This window comes from Lissotriton vulgaris, chromosome 4_1 (genome assembly GCF_964263255.1).
Source record: "Lissotriton vulgaris chromosome 4_1, aLisVul1.2, whole genome shotgun sequence".
NCBI classification, from domain to species: Eukaryota; Metazoa; Chordata; class Amphibia; order Caudata; family Salamandridae; genus Lissotriton; species Lissotriton vulgaris.
In genome coordinates, this window is record NC_141691.1 from 205,192,000 (window position 1) to 205,204,697 (window position 12,698).

General features: G+C 47.9%; 1 protein-coding gene across 2 annotated transcripts in view; it reads left to right on the forward strand.

The window, feature by feature from the left end:
- THOC2 (THO complex subunit 2) overlaps window positions 1-12,698 on the forward strand; it is a 1,289,207-nt gene that overhangs the window by 151,670 nt on the left and 1,124,839 nt on the right. The window lies entirely within an intron of this gene.

A 12,698-nucleotide genomic window follows, 5' to 3' on the forward strand; every position in this document is an offset into this window, starting at 1 on the left:
ATCCAATGTTCCCGAAAAATTATAAAAATGTGAATTTATTGAAGTGACTGTACCTGTTTTTTTTAGCTAGAATGAACTTGTGAAGATTTTGGAGGTTGCCTATAGTTTGCATTGACATGCTAAATAATCTTGGGATTGCTATATGCTCCGAATTTTTTTTCATTATTGGTTGTAATTGAAAGCATTTTTACTGTGGGTATAAATTTGTTCTCATTATAAATAGTTGGAGTGAGAATTCCCCGAATGATTACCAGTGGTGAGATAAATTTCAAACTTTCCTTCCATTACCTTTTGTTTGTTTGATGTACTGCCCATAGTGGGAAGGGTGTCCCCAGACATTGGTCCAAAGCTCACTGTCCTACTGGAAACAATCTACACCTGAACCCCAAACGGGGTAGCAATGCCGGTCTTGCAATGCTTGTGTTTCTGGTCAGGGAAGAACTGGCCTCGCAGTTTGGGCTGGACTGTTCTTTTTGAGCAGGGGCAAGACTGATTTACATGTGGCTGGGTCTAAAATGAGATGACATTGTAGGCATAAGAATGATGTTTGAATTCTGGCCCAAGCTATTGCCAGTGGTTAGGTAAATTGCAAGCATTTCTCTCTTCTCCTTTTGTATTTTGTTTTTAAGAATTCCTTTGTTAAAATGTTATCAGTTTTAGCAATTAACAATAATGGTAAGACATCCTTGGTTCACAAACCTCAACAGAAATTGTAACCTTAACCGTTGTATTATTGCAGAAAATAGGCATTAAGTTCCCAAGGGTCTTCCACCCTCTTCACCCCCCCTCTCCACCCTGCCAAACCTGGAACCGGATGCGTCTCAGAGCTACCGTTCCCCAGCAGATGTTCACATCTTTAGGGAGTCATAGCGAGCCCTGTGTCTGGGTCTTAAACCGCTATAAACCCATCCAGCTCCTCTCATGTTTGCAGATCATCTTGTACTTTCTTTTCCCTTCTGATTATCTTAATCTGCTTTTCCTCTGCTAATTCCCATTCCAGAGTTGTGCTATGCGGGTACTCATCTGTCCCATTGCTACTCGTCTACGCGGCAACACTGATGCCAACCTAAGGAATTCTTAATGCTTGTTTTGTTTCCTTTTGTTTTAGCGATCACTCCCAGTGTACACTGCATGAGACCAGGCTCTCGTGCTAGTGTAGGAAATAGCATCTTCCAGTATTGATGGAGTGAGGGGTGTTCAAATGTCACGTTGAGAAAGGTGGCCTTGTCTGCATGGCATCTAGGGCAGGAATCATTTCTATCTGGATATATATTGCTTAATATTACTGGGATCATGTATGTGTAATGGAGGAAATTAAATTTTATCAGTTTGAATTGTGCCTTACTAGACACCTTCCTCACCAATGCGCAGGCAATTTGCCATAATTTATTGGTGAACTGGTTCCCAGTGTCCATTTCCTGTGCCTCTTTGCCATTAGTGCAAAGTGGGATTGCCTTTTCTTAAGGCATTGTACATATGGGATATTGTAGGAAAGTGCTTCTTTTTGACATGGTCATCCCCACTTTTTGCTGGTATTTGATGCAATTTTGACTGTAGTGCATTGGGCTCTTGCTATCCAGGCCCCCAGTGCTAGATGTCCTTATCTAAAACTGTACAATTGTTCCTCCAGTTGGCAAAACCTTTAGCACTCCCTGTAAGTCCATAGTAAATGGTACTTGTAGTATCTAGAGCAGGGAGGCTAAAGAGGATCCCTAAGGGTTGCAGCATATATTGTGCCACCCTAAGGGACCACTCACTACACTCATGCACACTGCCATTGCCGGCTGTGTGACATGGTGTAGAGAAAAGTGAAGACACAACTTGGCACACCTCCTGTGTGCCATGCGTACAGACACTGCATGTCAAATAAGAAATTCACCCCTACAGCAAGCCTTACAGTCCTGAGCAGATGTCAATGTCGATTCTTGGACATTGCCAGTGAACAGGGAGGGGATACAGAAAAGGGGGTGGTGATGAACAGAGTGTCTGAATTAAGCAGACCACTCTTACCCAGTCCAAAGATCAGGGCTTGATCCATCACCGTTATTTATCTCACTGCACCATCCCAGCTCAGAACCTGGCTATATGCAAATCAGTCTGTCCCTGGCCCAGTGCATCATGGGAACAGGGCAGACTAAACTACCAAGCCAATTCTTCACCAGAAAGGAGACAAGCTACCGGGGACCGGTTTCTGGCATTTCAGCCGTCTTCGGCCCGGCTTGCTTGAATCCTGATGGTGCAGTGAGAAAGGGACTCATGTCTGAGTATACCCTGCCACACCTATAGTGGCCAACAACGATACAGAAAAGGGGGTGGTGATGAACAGAGTGTCTGAATTAAGCAGACCACTCTTACCCAGTCCAAAGATCAGGGCTTGATCCATCACCGTTTTTTATCTCACTGCACCATCCCAGCTCAGAACCTGGCTATATGCAAATTAGTCTGTCCCTGGCCCAGTGCATCATGGGAACAGGGCAGACCAAACTACCAAGCTAATTCTTCACCAGAAAGGAGACAAGCTTCCGGGGACCGGTTTCTGGCATTTCAGCCGTCGTCGGCCCGGCTTGCTTGAATCCTGATGGTGCAGTGAGCAAGGGACTCATGTCTGAGTATACCCTGCCACACCTGTAGCCAAGTTCTGAGCTGGGATGGTCCCTTTTCTGAATCATTTTTGTCCACCATAAGCGTGGAAGAGTATACTCAGATGTGAGTCCCTAGCTCATTGCACCATCAGGATTCAAGCAAGCGGGGCCGAAGACGGCTGAAATGCCAGAAACCGGTCCCCGGTAGCTTGTCTCCTTTCTGGTGAAGAATTAGCTTGGTAGTTTGGTCTGCCCTGTTCCCATGATGCACTGGGCCAGGGTCAGACTAATTTGCATATAGCCAAGTTCTGAGCTGGGATGGTGCAGTGAGCTAAAAAACGGTGATCAAGCCCTGATCTTTGGACTGGGTAAGAGTGGTGTGCTTAATTCAGACACTCTGTTCATCACCACCCCCTTTTCTGAATCAGTGAACATGGAGGGCATCTTCAGCATATGTTCTGGGCATTGGTGATTAGAAGGTCCCCAGCTACATGATGGCTCAAATGAAACTAAAGATGTTTGGTATCAAACATCTCCTATTAATAAGCCACTACTGATGCCATCTTGGGAAACTACCAAACCCACACATTTCTGAAAACTAGACAACCAAGGGAGTCCAGTGAGTCCAGTCTAGACAACCAAGGGAGACCAGGGAGTCCATTGAGGTATGGCTTGCATGGATCCCCCAACGTTTTCCTATCCAGAATCCCCTACAAACCTCACGTTTAGCTGAAAAAAACACATTTTCCACACATGTTTGTGTGGAATCACCATGCTGGCACAAATGTCCTAGCCCACAGCGTTCTCCTTAGTCTCCAGAGTAAAATGATACCTCACTTGTGTGGGTGTCCAATATAGTATTTTAAAAACAATTTAGCTCTTAGAATTCTCAGTGCTATACCCTTAATCCCTATGTTTTGGACTCGTCACAGGCCCTTGCCCCATCCATACAAGTGAGCTATCATTTTACTCAGGAGACCTAGGGGAACGCTGTGGGGTAGGACATTTCTGCTAGCACGGTGATTCCACTCAAACATATGTGGAAAATGTTTATCAGCTAAATTTGCGGTTTGCAGGGGATTCTGGGAAGAAAAACATTGGGGGATCCACCCAAGCCATACCTCGCTGGAGTCCCCGGGTGTCTAGCTTGCAGAAATGTGTGGGTTTGGTAAGTTTCCCAAGATGGCCGCTGAGACGAGGGCCAAAAACTCAGGTGACCCCCTAGTTGTTTTGTAATAGGTAATTTTGATGTCTCCTCAATACGTTTTGGGCCCTTGGCTGTCGCGGGTACTTGACCCACCCACGCAACTGAGGTAGCACTTTTATCGGGAGACCTGGGGAACGCTGGGTGGTAGGAAATTTGTGGATCCACGCAGATTCTAGGACTTACCCACACGGAAATTTGAGAATAAAGTTATTTTTTTCAGCTAAAGTTGAGGTTTGCAAGTGATTCTGGTTAGGACATTGTTGGGGACCCATGCAAGCCATACCTCCCTGGACTCCCCCGAGTGTCTAGTTATCAGAAATGTGTGGGTTTGGTATTTTTGTCAGGGAGTTAAGTCAGGGAGCCATCTTGCGCACACGAGCACTGTGGCGCACGACGGCTCCTGGCTGTCGTGCGCAAGCAAGGGGTTAAATAGCAGGGGTTGTGGTCCGCATATAGGGAGACCAGGTGGGGAATACCCCAATGATGTGAAAGGGTGACTGCAGAAGCAATACGTATGAAACGGGACAAACTTAGAGGCTGATTTGTGGGCATGGGCGACTAGGTTGAGACATTAAGGATATGTAGTATCAGATAACACCTAACACGGATGCTCCCCACTAGTACCAGCACCCACCCAGTAACAAGAAAAAGAGAAACTAGGAAGATGTAGCATATATAGTTATTGTATAGACTTTGCGATATTAGAAAGAGGTTGCCGCTGCAAATGAGACTCTGTTCGGGGAGGGTGGGGGAGGGGAGTTCAGAGGGTAAAGGGGTCTATATGTTAACTAAAGTTATAAAATATGGTTTGGCATTGGATTCACAGATCTGTACTGATAAAAAGTATAAAAATTGAAAGGGGAATGGATATGTCAAAATGTAGTGATTCCAACTAGGAGTGTAACTGAGAATGTCTTCTGTATTACTCAAAATGGCAATAAAGATATTTAAAAAATAAAATACCCCAGTGATGTTGCCCCAGTACGCCAGTTCTACCCAAATTTTTACCGCCGAGGTGATAACCAAGCGTGTTACCCACTAAACTGTCTGTAGGAAAGTTGGTTTCTGTTGCAGTAATCCCCCCACTTTTGCAAGATTTCTGATGCACTTTGACTTGGTGGGCCCTGGGTCCCTGCCAATCAGGTTCCCTGGGCCTGTGTTCTTCCCCAAAACTGTACATTTGCACCCCAATTGGCACCTCTCTGCCACATGTAAGTCCCTTGTAAAAGGTACCATGGGTACCAAGGGCACTGTGACCCGGGAAAGCCTTTAAGGGCTGCTGCACATATTGTTCCACCCTTAGAAGTTGTGTACCTTAACAATTGCACAGCCATTGCAGCTACTGTGTTTTGGTGCAGAGAAAAGTGAAGTTGACATGGCACACATACCTGTGTGCCATGCCTGCAACCCACTGCCTATGGTACAGGTGAGATACCCCTCTAACTGGGTGCACTATACCACTGTGAGAGTACAGTTACATGAGCACTGTACCCCTGCAGTGTCTTAAGTCCATTCTCAGACATTGTAAGTGCAGTAAAGCCATAAAGAGTATATGGTCTGGGAGTTTGTCATTACGAACTCCACAGCACCATAATCCATATACTGAATTCTGGGAAGTTTGTTATCAAACGTCTCAGCATAATAACCCACACTGATGCCAGTATGGGATTTATGATACCATGCATTCAGAGGGCATATTAGAAATGCACCCTGAAAGATGACCAGCCTCTCGTAGGTTACCTGACTGGTAAACACGGCCTCCCACTACGAGACATGTTTCAGGACGCCTGTGGTGGGAGCTGTTGCTCGCTAGACCCAGAAACAAAGCCTTTCCTGGGCGAAGGTTGTGAGAAAGTGCCATCTTTCTTGCATTGGTATGCCCCCACTTTTTGCTGAACTGCTGATGTGCTTTGACTCAGTGTGCCCTGGGCTCCTGCCAACCAGGTGCCCAGGGCCTGTGTTCCTTCTCTAAAACTGTGTTGAACCTAAAACCCAATTGGCATCTCTGGCCACCTTGTCAGCCCCTAGTAAATGGTACCCTCGGTACCCAGGGCATGGTGACCAGAGAAGACTCCTAAGGGCTGCAGAACTTATTGTGCCACCCTGAGGGGCCCTGTACCCTGACACCCACACACTGCCTTTGCAGGCTGAGTGTTTAAGTACAGAACTAAACATAGAGTCGACATGGCACACATCCCTGTGTTATTGAATGTGGGTTACTAGCACACCTAGTTTCTATTAGTTTTCTAACTGGTTTGAAATTAATCAAAAATAAAAGGTGATTAATCGGTTTATTGCGTACCTCTCCGTGTCATAGGGCTGCCTGTCCCTAGGATCTCAATATGGTATGTAATGGATTCAAAACAGAAACTGTTAAGACCTGACTGGGAGCACAGCAGATGCTTATATATTCAAACTAGTGGTTTTGCAGCGTGAATCTTTCTGGATTCACTATGCTGTGCATTATTCCGCGGTCTAGTGGTTGGGTCCGGAATGGTAGTCTTTTTTTTTTTTTTCGTAGCCCAGATGGGCATCAACGTCCCACCTTTTGGTGTACTTCCTGTGACGTCGGCACACTTCCTGCGGAAGCTCCCACCTTTGGGCGCCATCTTCAGATTCTTTTTTCCGCCGTTGGGTCTGGATCATTCCCGAGGGGCTCCAGAGTTTTGGAGGAAAGAAGACGCAGAAAATTCGAATTTTGCACGGAAAAGACTGAGAAGACGACAAGGAACAACACCATCGACCCGGGACGCCGAAGGAGAAGGAGAACTTCGACGTCCAATGGAGAATGCGCACACAGGGGGCCCCCTGAGCGCAAGAAATGGACAAGACACCTTTAAAATTCTGCCGTAACTGCCACCACAAATACACAGAAGGACCAGCACCCGATTTGTAACCTCTGCCTACCGGTCGACCACGAGAGCAAGGATTGCAACGCCTGCTCCGCCTTCACACCGAAGACTCTCCGGGTTAGAGAGCAACAGAGAAGAGCCACCTACAACATGCAAGGCAAGGGACAACCACCGTCCCTTTGAGACCTGGGGCTCTTGAGCGACGAATAGGACAACGTCGCCTGAGAAGACCACTACATGGTCGTAGAGACCGATAAGAAGACTTCTAAAGAGGTAGGAGAGTTGACCCCTAAGCCCCCGACAGACCCTCGAAAGTCTGAGTCAGACTCTCGAAAAACAGAGTCTAAAATCTCGAAGGGAGAAATGGCGCTGAAAATCTCGACGGTCGCAGCTGCATCCAAGGACAAACAGCCCAGCGGATCCTTCGAAAAGGACTCCCAGGCGGCGAAGACTGGCGAAAAGCCAACGTCGTCGAAGCACGTCCCTGTAAAGAAACTTTCGACTTCAAAAGAAAAGGACCTGACGAAGGTCGCTTCGGCGCCGACTAAGGACCTGAAGCCCATTTCGACGTTGACTTATACGTTGAAGAGATCAGCCGAACAGTTCGACGCCGAGCAGGCCGCAGAACTGGAGAGAAAGAAAAGACGGCTCGAGGCCGAAATGGATAACATCCTGCAAAGAAAGGAGTTTCAACGAAAAGATGAAGAGGTTCGCGATTCCGTTGAAGCCAAATACAGTGATCGTTGAAGTAGAAGAAGAGGAGGACTTCGAATCGGAAGAGCCGCCGAAAAGTCCAGAGACCCAGGACCATCCAGAGGAAGAAGCCTTCTACTACGAGGAGGAGGGCGATGACTATCAGTGGACGATCCTCTGCTCGGCATCCTCGGGGACACGGGACCTGGAGTGGCAGGACCTCGATACCGAAAGCCCAGAAGAGGTCGTGGACACGTACCGTTCGAGGCCTTAGCCGCCAGATGACATTGGGGTCTACAATATGGTCATCAAGAACGCTGCAACAGCTTTTGGAATCAAGCTAGATGAGGAAAAACCGAAAGCAGACTTCCTCTTGGAGACCCTGCTCCCCACACAAACTAGGAGCCAGTACCTCCCCATGCTTGAGAGTGCCATGGCTCAGGGAAAGGAGGCGTTCAAGAAACCGGCAACATGCAGGTCAGTTACGCCTAGGACGGAGAAGAAATATAAACACTCCTCTAAGGATCCTCCCTACATCGGAGCATCAGTTACGGCGGGCGCCATTATTGCGGCGACTGCCAGGAAAAGGGCAAATGTGCCAACAACATCAGGGCCACCACTAGACAAGGAAAGAAGGAGGATGGACCTAACGGATCGGAAGATAGAAAGAAATGCAGCGATCCACTGGCGCATGTACCAAATTCTGGACGAGATCGGACAGCTGATGGAGCACCTTCCAGACGAGTACCAACAAAGAGCTTCACACCTTGTGGAAGAAGGGAAAAATGTGGCAAATTCTTACCTCAAAACAGCCTTGGATGGAGCGGATACGTCCAGCAGGCTGATGCCGGGAATCACGGAGAGAAGGTAGGTCTGGGTTAGGATCTCAAGCTTCAAACCAGAGGTGCAGCATAACATTCTAAGCACCCCGTTCAGTGGGGAGACACTGTTTGGAGCGCCGGTCGATGAAAAGCTCGCCCAGCTCAAAAAAGAAATCGAAACTGCAAGGTCCATGGGGGCCTTACAATTCAGGGGGACGAAAAGGGGTACTCCGTTGCGGAGACCGAACGGAAGAGGGGGAAACCAGCCAGGAATGTCACACCAGACTTTCCAACAGTCCCACCAGGGCGACAGCCAAACACATCAAGGACATCAAAAACAAACCTGGCACTACCATCAAAGGGGCCAGTCCTTTCGTGGGAGGGCGAACGGAGGTGGACAAAATAAGAGGGGGCCAACAACCCACCTCTAAGTGACTCCGTCACGCAATACGTTGCAACTCGCGCAACTCCTCCCAGGGTGGAGCACAACAAGACCAACACAGGGTTACACGGACAAAACATCAACGAACATATAACACTGGTAGGAGGCAGGCTGTCATTTCTTCCGGGAGTGAAAGAAGATAACCACAGACAAATGGATACTCAACATCATACAGTTCGGATACTGCATAGAACTGGAAGACACCGCCAAGCAGGAAACCAAAAAGAGAGGCGCAGTCAGGAAATGAGCTAGAGCTGCTTCAAAAGAAAGCGAAGGAACTCCTCCACAAGGAGGCCATCGAACCAGTACCATACAGAGAAAGGAACAAGGGAGTGTACTTAATCTACTTCCTGGTATCAAAGGTGGACGAAACACTGAGGCCCATCCTGGACCTAAGGTTCCTAAACAAGTACATAAAAACACAAAAGTTCAAGATGAGTTCCCTACAAGAGGTCATTCCTCAGATAAGGGACGGAGACTTCATGGCCACCATGGACCTCAATGATGCCTACTTGCACATCCCAATGAACAGGCAGCACAAGCATCTACTGAGATTTACCGTCAACAAAGATCACTACCAGTTCACAGCCCTAGCATTCAGACTAAAATCCGCACTAAGGGTCTTCACAAAGTGCCTCGCAGCAGTGGCAGCGCACCTAAGGAGGGAAGGGATACATGTATACCCTTACCTGGACGACTGGCTAATAAAGGCAAGTTGACACAGGGCTTGCAAAGAACACGCACAGCGCGTGACCAGAACACTGGTGGACCTGGTATTCTCCTTTCACTGGGGGAAATCCTCAATGGAACCAGAGCAAGTAACAATCTTCCTAGGAGCACAGATCGACACCATACAGAGCAGGGTGTTCCACAGCGACAAGAGAACACTGGCCCTGCTGAAGGAGATGCGTTTCTACCAGAAGGGGCGAGCTCTGACAGGGAGGACAGCGAGCAAGGTCATGGGCATGATTGCCTCCTGCATACATCTGGTCCCAAATGTACGGCTCCACATGAGACCATTCCAGGAATGGCTGCAAGAGTAATGGTCACAAGCTACAGGAAGTTGGGAAGATCTAGTGGTTGTAACGCATGCAGTGCAGGAAGAGATGTCGTGGTGGAACAAGGAGAACATAACAGAAGGGAAGCCTTTAACACCACCGACCCCCAACGGTGACCATCACCACAGACTCATCCCAGAAGGGATCGGGAGCACACATGAGCAAGCTCAGTGTGAGGGGTCTGTGGACTCCAGCTGATGCGGTCAAACACATCAACTACCTGGAACTAAAGACCATGTTCCTTGCCCTGAAAGCCTTCCAGACAAAACTGTACAACCAGAGAGTGTTGATCCAGACAGACAACACAACAACGATTTTCTACATCAACAAGCAGGGAGGAACACAATCAGCCCCGCTATCGAACCTAGCACAGGAGATATGGATATGGGCCATCCCACTAAATATAGACCTGCTAGCCATACACCTACCAGGGAAGGACAATGTGGAAGCTGACATCCCATGAGTGGGAGCTCAATACACAGGAAACACAAAGGCTATTCAGAAGGTGGGGAACACCGACAATAGACCTGTTTGCAACATGCCAGATTGCAAAATGCCGAAACTTCGCATCCAGGCAACCAGGGGAAGGATCCCTGGGGAATGCCCTATGGATAAGCTGGTCGAAAATATTTGCTTACGCCTCCTCCCTCCCCCCCCTCCCCCCTCCCCGATACCACTGATACACAGGGTACTCAACAAGTGCAGAACCAGCAACATGACTCTGATCCTGGTGGCACCCCAGTGGGCCAGGCAGACCTGGTACTCTCAGATAATGGAAATGGCACAGGGTGCACCCCACAAGTTTGGGAAAAGGAAAAACTTACTCTCCATGCAAAATGGAGAAGTACTACACACAGAGCCAGAGGGCCTCAGCCTAGCAGCATTGCTCCTGAAGACATAGTTTGCACACCTGAAATTACCTTAGAGCACCCTGCGGGTAGTACGAGAGGTAAGGAGACCTAGCACACGAAGGTGCTATGTGGCAAAATGGAAGAGGTTTACACAATGGTGCGGCAAGAAAAAGCTACACAAGAAAATGACAAGGGAATCAACTGTGCTAAGATATCTCGCGCACCTGCTGAAGGCTAAACGAAGTTCATCCTCAGAGTACACCTAGCTGCGATAGTAGCCTACACAAGAGGAGAAACGGGGAAGAGCTTCTTTACATCCTAGATAGGAAAGAGATTCCTGGAAGGGGCAAAGAGGATCGCACCACCAAAGAGGATGCCGCCACCGGCATGGAACCTCAATTTAGTCCTAACAGAGCTCATGAAAGCGCCCTTTGAACCCATTCATAAGGCCTCCCTACAAATTGTAACAATGAAAACAGCCTTCTTGGTGGCAATCACCTCGCTGCGCTGGGTGAGCGAACTACAGGTGCTAACGCTACAAGAACCCTACATCCAAATACACAATGATAGGGTGGTGATAAGAACTTACCCACACTTTATGCCAAAGGTGGTGTCAAGGTTCCACATCAACCAGACGGTACAAATGCCAAGCTTCTTTCAGAAACCGGCCACAAGCGCAGAGAGGGCTAGAAGGGCAGTAATGCACTACATAGAGAGAACCAAGGAATACAGAAAGACAAAACCGAACTTTGTGTCCTTCGGAAGCAGTTTCCTGGGTAGACCAGTAACAAAGGGAACCATCGCACAAACTACAATTCTGCCACAGACCGGCAGACCAAGAACTAGCAGAAGGGGCACTGGCCCACTCTTCCAAGAAAAAAGTGGCAACAATAGCCTTCCTGGCTAACACACCCATTCGAGACATATGCCTGGCGGCAACATGGGCTTCTGTACACACGTTCACTAAGCACTACTGTGTGGATATACAAATGAACAAGGAAGCACAAGTAGGACAGAAAGTGCTTCAACATATATTCAACAACCAACGCTCATCTTCCACCAAGCCGCCACAAACATAACAGACCGCTACAAAGTCTATGCACAGCATGGTGAATCCAGAAAGATTCACGCTGCAAAACGAATAGTTTCTTACCTGTCTGTGTAGTTTTGCAGCTTGAAGATCTTTCTGGATTCACTAGCGAACCCACCCACCTCCGCCAGAAAGATGAGGCTGGAGACGCAAGAACAATACAGAAGCACTTGAAGGACAAGGCGGATAAATCACTTACTTGAAAAGAAGTACAGAACATTGCCAAAAAATTCGCAAAAGAACATAAAACCAGAAAAAAGAATCCGAAGATGGCGCCCAAAGGTGGGAGCTTCTGCAGGAAGCGTGCCGACGTCACAGGAAGTACACCAAAAGGTGGAACGTCGACACCCACCTGGGCTACGAAAAAAAAAAAAAAGAAAAGACTACGATTCCAGACCCAACCACTGGACCATGGAATAATGCACAGCATAGTGAATCCAGAAAGATCTTCAAGCTGCAAAATACACCGACAGGTAAGAAACAATTTTTTAACAACGACGGTAGTAAACAACAAATTTTAACAACGGCCTTACCTGAACAACGACTTGATTAAACCACGGCTTACATGAACAACGAAATAAACTTACTAGGTACGATCTCAGTAGTGGTTCATGGAGTCTCCTCTCCCACCCCTATATCCTGTTTTTTTCTTCAAAGTTCCGGTGTCTGGCAGCTATCTGCAACACCTGGATTCTTCTCAGGATACTTTTCGGATGGATTGCGTCTAGTTTGGGACTTGTGGCTGCTTTTGATTTCTTTTTGTTTGCCTGCGATCTTGAAGCTTCCTGTTCCGGACATGTGCGGCGCATGCCTGGCAGTCCAGCTGTGCTAGTGGGACCTGGAATCAGGGGGGGCGTTCCCACAGCCTACACAAACGGCCACCCTCTCCACGGTGCATTGATATCTGGATGTTCAGTGACAGCCGCGTAGCCCCCCGCAACACCAACACTGAGTGCCAGGGGAGGATCTCAGCGCTGGAATCTGCATGGAAAGACGTGCGAGATGGTAAATAACACTTCTTTCTATTCCCCTGAAAAAAACCTGAGAGTGAAACTATTGCAGAAGAGTTTTAGAAGAAAATACCAAATGTAGTCTCTCTAAT